The sequence below is a fragment of the Anas platyrhynchos genome, chromosome 4 (genome assembly GCF_047663525.1).
Source record: "Anas platyrhynchos isolate ZD024472 breed Pekin duck chromosome 4, IASCAAS_PekinDuck_T2T, whole genome shotgun sequence".
Lineage (NCBI taxonomy): Eukaryota > Metazoa > Chordata > Aves > Anseriformes > Anatidae > Anas > Anas platyrhynchos.
In genome coordinates, this window is record NC_092590.1 from 76,731,663 (window position 1) to 76,741,562 (window position 9,900).

At 51.2% G+C, this 9,900-nt stretch overlaps 1 protein-coding gene across 1 annotated transcript in view; it reads right to left on the reverse strand.

Annotated features, from left to right (window-relative positions):
- SMOX (spermine oxidase) overlaps positions 1 to 6,538 on the reverse strand; it is a 47,213-nt gene extending 40,675 nt beyond the window's left edge. Inside the window, exon 1 of the mRNA XM_027455818.3 lies at positions 6,345 to 6,538. The gene's annotated coding sequence lies outside the window, so the exon portion shown is untranslated. The remainder of the gene's footprint in view (positions 1 to 6,344) is intronic.
- Positions 6,539 to 9,900: the final 3,362 nt, after the last annotated feature.

The following is a 9,900-nucleotide window of genomic DNA, read 5'->3' on the forward strand; positions in this document are numbered from 1 at the left end:
GTGCTTCTAACAACAAAAAACCCTCACAGATCACCTGCTTGGCGTTACAGACTCCTCTCCCCTCCAGCACTGCCAGTCCCTGTGCTCGGCTGGGAGCCTGGCATGAGAAACCCCACCTGCCTCACCTTTCCACACAGAAACACCTACTTAGCACTTTCCTTTTGGTCCTCCCCAAGATCTTCGACCTCCAGTACTTCCTTCCAGCTTAGCCCAGCAGCCAGCTGCTGAGAGCAAAGCTGGTTTTAGGCAGTGCTCTCACCAAAACTCCAGACCCTCTCCCATCGTCCTGCCACGCCGCACGTGGATCCCACCCCAGGGGACAAAAAAGAGCAACAACCCCGTGCTCCGAAGCCCCTTGTCACACACAGGTTCTCTTCCAAGCCCAGGCAGAGGCACCAGATGCTGTTGTATCACCGGAGCAATGGTGCGAGCTCCCCACGACTATAAAAGAGAGGTTTAATTTAGTCTGCTGCATTACTGGAAGCACTGTGTTTCTGCAAGCGTTAATTAATGGCACATAGTGTTCTGGGAGATCAGACAATCCGGGCAGCAGACTGTAAACGGCAAGCCCCAAAGCGCTGACCTTTATCTCAGGGTTAGAGCTGGAGCTATCAGCTTCAGCAGCGAGGCAGGGGGGCGTACAAGGCTTTGTCAGTGGGGTGGGCTCCCTGCTCGGGATCTCTCATCCACGGTCACAGCAGCAGACAAGCAAGAAGAGGACCAAGCCCTTCACCAGCCTTCAATTTCTGGAAGCCAGCCGTGAGACCGTGCCCCGCCGGGGGTGGAGAGCACTTGTGCAAGAGAGGAAATAAGCAGGCAGAGATAGGACAGCGCAGTGAAAATATCTCGATGCAGTTTCACTGCTCAAGTGCCAGCGTCTTGCAAAATCGGGCTCCTTCCAGCAACTTGTCGACAGGGTCTGCGCTTGTCGGGAGTTCAACCAAAGGCTCGGCAGACACTTTAATGATGCACGTCTTCCTGGCAGGGTCCTCTGGGACCACAACTGTGACCGTGGCCAAAAAAAGAAAATCCTGTTCGAAGAAGATAGGAGATCAAAGCAGGAGGTTACACCTACATCCTGGAACACGCACGCCCGTGGGACTGGGGAATTTTGAGTTCCGTTTCAGAATCAGTGGCTGTGTGTCCAGCAGAAACATGAGGAAGTTACACCTGGATGAGGTCTGGAGGAAAAGCCTGGCACTCCAGCATTCCCCACGTGCCCCTGCAGAATGGATTAAATTGAACAGAGGTGGTTATAAAGGCAAAGCAAACACTCCTTTCTATGCAACAGCCAGCTTAGGGATAGGCCGGGACTCCCTGCCTAGCTTCCAGCAAGGTGTTTTCTGGATACTTGAGCAGGTATTTCACAACGGAAATGATCCACACCAAAGCTTTTTCTTCCTTTTCTCTCCTCAAAGTGTGCAAACATCATCATATCCTGTCCAATATTTGAGTCATTCCAAGCATGCCAGCAACCTACGCTGTTAAATGCCATTCAGCTAAATCTGGAGAGCACGCTTTAAAAAAAAAATAAAAAAATCCACCATTATGCTGAATAATGAGCTATGAAGAAAAGAATAAATAACTACCCATTGTTCAGAACCAACCTACCTCTCTATTTCATCAGCCCGGAGAACAAACATTTTCTGACTTCTTAACAGGTAGTTCCTGCCTTTGAGCTCAGTGGGTTTAAAAAAAAAGATCTGAACGAAAGTTTCAAGCCATTAGAAAGACTTTGCAGTTCTTTCAAGAGCTATTAAATAAATGTTTGGGTTTTTTTTCAACCAAAGACTCCTGAAATCAGCTTTATTTACGTCAGTTCAGCTCTCTGGACTTCCCACAGCGGCGAATCTGCCTGGCTGACTGCAACCTCCAGCCTGCCACCGACCTGCTCCGTGGCCTCCAGCTGCGACCTCCTGCTCCCAAAAGTGAGCTGCAAATCACCTCCGAGGACGACGTGGGCGAAGGCCCTGAAGACAGAGCATGCGACAACCGAAGCTCTGTGCAAATCCCTACTCCAGGGCTGCGAGGTCTGTCTCGCTCAGACCCGGCAAGTTCCCAGACACCACAATTTGGAGGGATCCGAGAGCACTAACAATAGGCGTGTTGTTTTCCCTGGACTTGCAGAAAATCTTAAAGAGCGGCGCAGTCGCAGAGAACCGCTCTGCAACAGCTCGGGGATCAAACTCCAGCGTGAGGAGCTGGGAAAGGTGTTTTGATCCCCTCTTGCTGTTTGTTCCTGCTCGTTTCACCACCTTCACGGCAGCCTTCCTCAGTGCCAGAACTCCCCGCTGCTTCCATCCTTACAACCTCCGCGTCTCTGGCCCGAAGAAGTCATAAAAGAAAAACTCCAGCGGCACAGAACTGCACTTAAACCAAAAGGCTTAATTGAAGTTCACCTAAGAAACACCACTTTTTAAAAATCCACTGAATTTAAAGATCTCCAGAGGAAAAAAAGTCACCGGTACATCAGGCATTGGACTCGATGATCCTTGTGGACCCCTTCTGACTCAAGATACTCTGTGTTTCTACACACACCATGCATCTGCATCACGTTAGGGCCAGGTTCATCCTGCAAAACCCCTGCCTGCTGTGTTCTCTGCAGCCAGGGTGGGCAGCAAAGCACTGCCCCAACACCAGCTCTGTCCCTCCAGCCTGCAGTCCTACCCCAGGGTTCCTCATGAGTGCTGGCTCCTGTACCCGATGCCTTTTCTTCCCAAACGATGACCGGAGAGCTCAGCCAAACCCTGGTGGCACAGCCGGGCGTTTTGGCGACGTGATGAGTGTGCTCTGGTCAGGTGAAGGTGAAGAACATTGCCATGAACTCCTTAAAAAAGCACGCACCTCACACAGCTGAAGAAGAAGACTGCTAAAACCACACTGACGATAGCCTGCTCCAGGAAAGACAACTGCATGTGGCAGGTTAAACCTCAGGAGGCTTTATTACAGGTTGCAGCGGATCCTCGGGAGGTAACAGGGAGGAGCTGAACCACACGGGCTCAGCCGAGCACTGGTGCTCAGCCGAGTCCCCAGGAAGTTTGATTTTCGAAGTTTGATTTTCTAAGTAGCTCACACTCCCACCCACAGCATTTCTGGAATTTATTCTTAAAATAAAAGGAACCACCTAAACAACAGATTTCAAAAAAGCAAAGATTTGTAACCCCAGCTGCGCGTACCCCAGCGTGCCCTTTGCGCAGAGCAAGGAATACCTGGACGCATCGAAGCCAGCTCCTCGATGAGAGCAGAGGATAACTGGGTGCATCATCAAAGCGACTCAGAACTTCCACGCGCCCTCAGCAGGAACGTGAGGACACGCTGTGGAAATGGCACGCCGTTTGGGGATGCCACAACTCGTTAGGCAGCTGACTTCTCGGGAGCCCACAACACGAGGGCTCGCTTGCGTTTGTTGATTTGTGGCTACGCTCCTGCCCCCTCATTGCAGAGCAGCCAGCACGCTGACTGTGCAAGGGGATTCGAAAACCAGCTCCCACCTCGCTCACCAGGAGACTACGTGGTGGGTTGCCATCATCCTCCCACCCTACAGATTCATTTCTGCACCAACGCAGAGCAGGATAGACCCTTTATCCAGACAGTTCAGCCACTTTCTTGAGAACAAAGAGTTCAAATTCATCGCCACCCGCTTCATTTCCAAGAGGTAGCCTTTGTACTTCTTCATTATTTACCACTCTGACACAACTTTTTAGCTTACCAACAGAAGCAAACAACTCAGTTATTTAATTTTCATAGGCTTGACTTCATTAACTTCTAGACAGGACTGATGCTTGTAGCCACTGGGAAAGGGTATTTCTACATTTTTCCATTTTCTGGTCGGTTAATTATGGTTACTGAGAGAAGGAGACAGCAGTTAGAGTTGTGAAATACAACGGGCTGTATTTTAATACTTGTCAAAGGCACAGAGAAAATAATTTCTGTTTCTTCTCAGTACAACCCAATCTCACAAAGTAAATCTACATACTTCAGAAGTCAGCGTTGCCATTCTCCTTAGACCTTCGTTTGGGCCAGCAGGAAATTAAATGGAGAGCCTTAGATTTCATTAGAAGGGATTATTTTTCTCTGGGAAGACAGTCACAAAAACCATGAAGCACTATAACCCAGTCCCCGGGGTTTAAAGGAAATGCTGCTCCACTTTCACAGTAAGCAGCAGGAACACACGACGTGTAGGAATACCCCTCCAGATTTCAAAGGCAGGAGCCTACTACACGTTGCAAAAACCCAAAATCATGCTACCAGCAGTGGAGGCTGAGGTGGACACGAGTATTAAGAGCGGGATCCATACCTTTTAGACCAAAGTGTCCTGTAGGGAGCCCATAAGCTGCATCCTTCTGCTTATGAGGATGTAACTTTTCAAACTCTGCCTCAACTTCTCCATGCCCACCAGGTTGCCTGAGATTTCACCACCACAGGAAAAGATGTGTTGCAAATACTCCACAGTCAGCTTGTGACAGCTCTCTGACACATCTTGGTGGGAAAGACACAGCAGAGATTTTTTTGGAAGAGGCACAGCCCTTCAAGTGAAAACCACAGAGGGTTACCCAGGACTGCTTTCAGCAGCAGAAGAGACGAGGGCAGGGGCTCCCAGGACACATGCTGTGTGTTTCTGGTGCTCCAGCAACACACCCCACCATTTCAAGAAAGCATGGCACAAAATAGTACCGCTTGGGCTCTGCTGAGCCCAAGGATTCAGAAGGATTATAAAAGACAACAGTGCCCAAGATCAGCTGCCATTTTTGGGACTTAAAGACCCAGATCTCCAGGCAATTTCCACACACAGTTGGGCCAAAATACCAGCTCGTTGCTCTTCTGACCCTGAAGATGCCCATGTAAATACTTGAGCAGCGATGCAATGATTCGGATCCAGGCACTAAGTCAGACCGAAGACTGTCCTTATTTTTTTGCCAGCTCAGTATTTGTCTGTATCTGTTTCCTACTCCACAAAGGGCAAACAGGGGGACAAGGGAAAAATCAGGTTTTGTCTTCTTAGAGGCTAAACCAGCCGAAACTATGAACCTTGCTACTCACTGAAAAGCACCACACATCTGTTCCACAGGAGTGCTGCAAAAGATTAGCTCATGTTCGGCTAACAGTTTGAAAAGGGAAAAGGACCTAGGAGAGCAAAATGTTATCAGTAAGTCAATAAGGCAACATCTGTAAAAGACTGTAAAACACACAGCGTTCTTCCACAAGGCAGTAATACTCGCAGGCTGGTTCCGCGTCCTCCACTAAACCTGCCTCGTAACTCCGGGAACCCGACTGTGTCATAGGGGCTGAGGCAAAAGGGATCAGCAGGGTGAGCTGAGGACAGAGCCCTGGACACAACTCTGTTTGTGCAGGATCGCGAAGTGGATGTGTATTAGCTGATACATACGGTTTCGCTTTTACATAAAGCTGGTGTTTGCATCTAATACAGCAGGGTAATTACAGCTGGCCTCAGCCCTCTCTTTACATTGGACTTTAAACTGATTTTGAAGCAGCGTGCCTATAGAATAAGGGCGGGATTTTTTGGGGTGCTCAGACAGCGAGTATCAAGCAGAGCAGCTGCATTGCTGGGATGAAGGATGTCAACTGCTCAAAAGCTTTGTTTTGAGGCCAGGTTTGGTAACAACTGCCTTCACACATTTCACTACTGCGTGTCCGGGGCTAATTCCTGCTCCACCACAGCGACCTGACAGATCCCCAGGCGTCGATGGATGTGCCCGAAAACACCGGACCTTAACAGACTGCCCCCGGTAGCGTAACAGCTCCGTGTAAAGACGGCACACGGCACACCGGTGGGCTGCGAGCCTTCGTGGCTCATGATTTTACACCGAGATGTCAGCTCGCCCTGCCTTCCCCACCGAACCTTCGCTCGCCTGTCATCGCCTCAGCCGCCGAGGCAGGGGAAGCAGAGGCACGGAGCGACAGGGATCCCGTGCAGGCTGTCCGCTGACATAAACACACAGGGAGAGAAAGATGAAAAGAAGAAGAAGAAGACAAGAAAGACACCTCTGAGGGATGCGCTGCCACTTGTCCCAGCTCCGCGTCCCCAACCTGCTTCCCCTCAGCCTCCCCAAAAGAGGGCTAAAGCCGCCCCCCCCTCGCCGCCTCCTGCCCACCTCAGCACATTTTGGGGGCTTTTTGGGGAGCAGAGGGGGGGTGAAACAGGCCGGGGGCCGTGCTCTGTCCCCCTCCGGGGCCACCTCAGCCGCGGGGGGCTACCCGCGGAGGGGAGGCAGCAGGCGGCACCCGGGAGGGGAGCAGCGGGGCCGGGCAGCGGCCCCAACCCCAAAGGGGAGCCCCCGAGGCCGGTGAGGAGCCTCCCGCTGAGGGCGGAGGGGCTCGGGTACCTCTCTCAGCGGTGAGCGGAGGGGACGGGGGTCTCGCCGGCCGCCCTCGGTCGCCTCAGCGCCTGGCTCCCCTCCCCGCTTGTCGCTGCTCCCGGCGCGGCTGCGGTGGCGGCGGCGGCTCCTGGCACTGCGAGGCGAGAACCAGCGGCGGCCTGTTTTCCAGCCGCCTCCCCTTCGGCCCGCCCCGGCTCCGCCTCGAGGATCCCCCCCTTCTCCTCCCCGTTCCTCCTCCTCCTCCTCCATCTCCTCCTCCGTCTCCTCCCTCCTCCGTCTCCTCCTCTCGCCCCCACACGGAGCGCCGGGCTCCCCGGCTGTGGTGTGAGGCGAAAGGAGCCTCACCGCCTCAGGTGGTGCCCCCAAAGTGATCCTCTCCACGTTTCAAATCATGGAAAACCGCCCCAAAAAGCCCCAAACTGGCCCTAACAGGTGTCACCCCGGCGTGGCCAAGCCCTCACACAAAACGCAAACGCCCTCCCCGAGTCAGCGTGCTGGCACGACCCCGCTGTCGTCACCCAAAAATGTCACCCCAAACACCTCCTGTAGCCAAATCCCAACTGAGTGATGATATCTGGCTCCCGAAATTGCCTCCGGTCCCTCCTGCCAACCTGGAAGCACGGCTTTCCCCAAATCTCCCCAGTTAGCCCCAATTATGGCTCTCCAAAGTGCCACACTTCCACCTGGGCAAGCTTTCCCATCTCATTCCTGCACAGCATAAATATAAATAATAAACAAATAAATAACTTTCTGCAGCTTTCTGACACTCGGATACAAACAGAACTCATCCTAGAAAGAAACCCACAGGACCTAAAGCACCGTCCCTACCTGCCAAAACACGACTACGTGACGTCCCTTGAAAGCATCCAGCAACTTGCACAGGCCAAGAAAACTCGCATCGGTCTCAAATTTATTGCAACCTACAGCCCCATGCTGCAAATTGCTTCGAAAAGTCAAATGGGATCTAATAAATCTCTGTGTAATGCTTTAGGGCAGGCCTGGTACCTGGGTAAAGGACTGTGCTGGAAATCACAACATTAACCCACAGCACCCTCAGAGATCCCATCGAGGCTGCTCCAAGATAGATATCCTAAAAACTACCCTCAGGGCACAAACCTTCATGATACGGACCTGTCCCAAAAGTAGGGGAAAGTGAAAAACTTGTTAGGGTTTAACAAGCCAGGAGGCAGCACTCAGAGCCCCGTAACAGCCTGCCCGGTGACAGGGCTCTCCTGCTTCTGAATTTGATGGCTGTCGTGCAGCTGCAAATAGATGGTAAAAGTCTGTTTCCAGGAGGCAGCCCTGTAAACAGTACGTTTTTATTAAATTAGAGTCCCTCTTTGAAAAAGTTTATAGGAAGGAATGTGTAACACAGAGAATGAGGATCCCCCGGTAGAGCCGAATGGCTCAGGTGTCCCCCGGTGTCCCCATCAAACACTGGCTGCATGGCAGGGGTGGTCTTAAAAAAAAAAGATTGTTTTGGGTGGGAACAGTTGTGTCTGCACATCGCCTCCGAGCATTTTAAGGTTTGTACACCATTCATCTGCCTGCCTGAGGTTCACACCTGCAAACAGCCAAAACATCTGGAGGAAAAAAAAAAAAAAAAAAAAAGCAGCAACAACATGGGACCTGGCTTTCCCAGCTTCAACCAAATATTAAATAGGAACTGTGCAAACTTTGCCATTTCATGTGTACAGTGGTTGTGGGTGGGCCTTTTCCTTCCAGACCTTGCATTCTTATCACTGCCCATACTGATATCTGTAGCTGATATCCGCAAAGCATCTTAAAGCACACAGATGGGGAAACTTCGGTGGTATTTGACTGCCGGTGTAGGACAACAGGCAACCCATGGCCACAGGCTGTTTTCCTACATTTGAAATGTGATTTCTGAGCCTGCAAGCCCAAAGGATGGCTGTCCCCAGCCTGCACACCCACACTGGGTGCTGATGGAGGAGAGGCAGCAGCTCTGCTCTCGTTCATACCCCGTGGCATGGGGTCTCCACCAAGCCTACAGATGGAAGCAGAGCTTTGCAAATTAAAGGACTTCAGGGAAATGAGCCATCCCCCTGTTTAAACCAGCTATATCTGGAAGGGGAAGAATTGGCAACGAGGCAGATTGTGTTGGCTGGAAAGAGCAGCCTCTCCCACAGGACCGGACAGAGTCTGAGATGACGAGGAAATAGGGTCAGTTTCATGGTCCAGCTTGGAGCTGCCTCTCTGGAAGGGGACGGGGAGGAAGCCAGGATTTCCTCACAGCAATACCTGCCATGGGGGGCTGTCTCCTACCGGGGCCGTGCCTCTTCAAAGCCAAAGAGAAGCCACAGCGAAGAACAGAGCGGTGCTCCCTGTTCCCACAGAGAAGCTGACCCATGAGAGATGCTAGTCATCCAGCAGCTGGCAAAGCTGGCGAGCCAATTCCTACTGAATGGCACTTCTATTTCCTCCACAGCAAATAAACAACCCGGCTCCAGGACTGCACTAGCTTTCAGCTCACTTGGCTGCAATTTGAAGGATTTGAACTAAATCTAGAAAGCTCGGAGTAGCTGGAGTCCCCTGGGCTCTACCCTCTTTCTCCAGTTTTAATTTTGGCAACACAGCCCAGCCAGCTCGAGAGCCCTCGACACGTTTGCAAGACATTTTGAGGATGTGTAGAAATGCAATTACCTGCGGGGAAACAAAGATAAAACGTATTGCAAGCACATCTTTAATGCAGTGTTCGGTGCATTAAGAAAGAAGAGTTAATAGGTACGGGTGATGTATGGCTGATTCAGACAGCAGTTCCTTTGAAATTTGATGAAATCATAAAACAAGGACGTTTTGTGCCTCTGAAATTTGCTTTTCTTAGCCTGTGGTCTGCGAACAGCTGGCCTTCAAGGTAAATAAGGCATCTTTCCCGGGAAGAACCCACGAGCTGCAGGTTCGTGAATGAAATGAGAAGTGAATGATGAAAGTCCAGAGAACATAACCCAAAAGCTAGGGAGAAATATCTCCTTGTGCAACACACCTGAGGAGACTGCCAAGAGCTCCAAGCCACTGAACTAATCCACATAAAGCAGGAGAAGGGGACTGCCTGGAAGGTTTCTTTCTGGAAGGTTTTTTTCTGCACTACAGCAAGGCTCTGGGGGTGGCCAGAAATAGCTCAGGTCCTCACACACACTTTCAAAGGGGGAAGGAGGATAGCAAACTAATCAGGACAGATCACGGTGGGCCCGGAGGGGTACCTGGACACGGTATTAACCTATTCTTCTGGGTTTAGGGGTGTTTGAAGTCTTGTCAAGGGGATCTCTTGGCTGGATTGATCCTTTTTGTTCTGCCAAGCAAAATAATGATGCAAAGCCATTAAGCGACTGTCCTCCAGATTCCCCTTGAGCAACATAATGCCCCATTCCTAGAACTGTCAGGCGAGATGAGGATCAAGCATGGCACAAAGCTTTTCTAGGAAAAATAAAGATCCAGCTGCCTGTAAAAGAGAGCAGGGGGGGAGATGAAAAGCAGGCAGCACTCAGGACTCCTCGGTGCTCCAAAACACTGCATTCCTGACATTCAACAGAAAATAACTTCT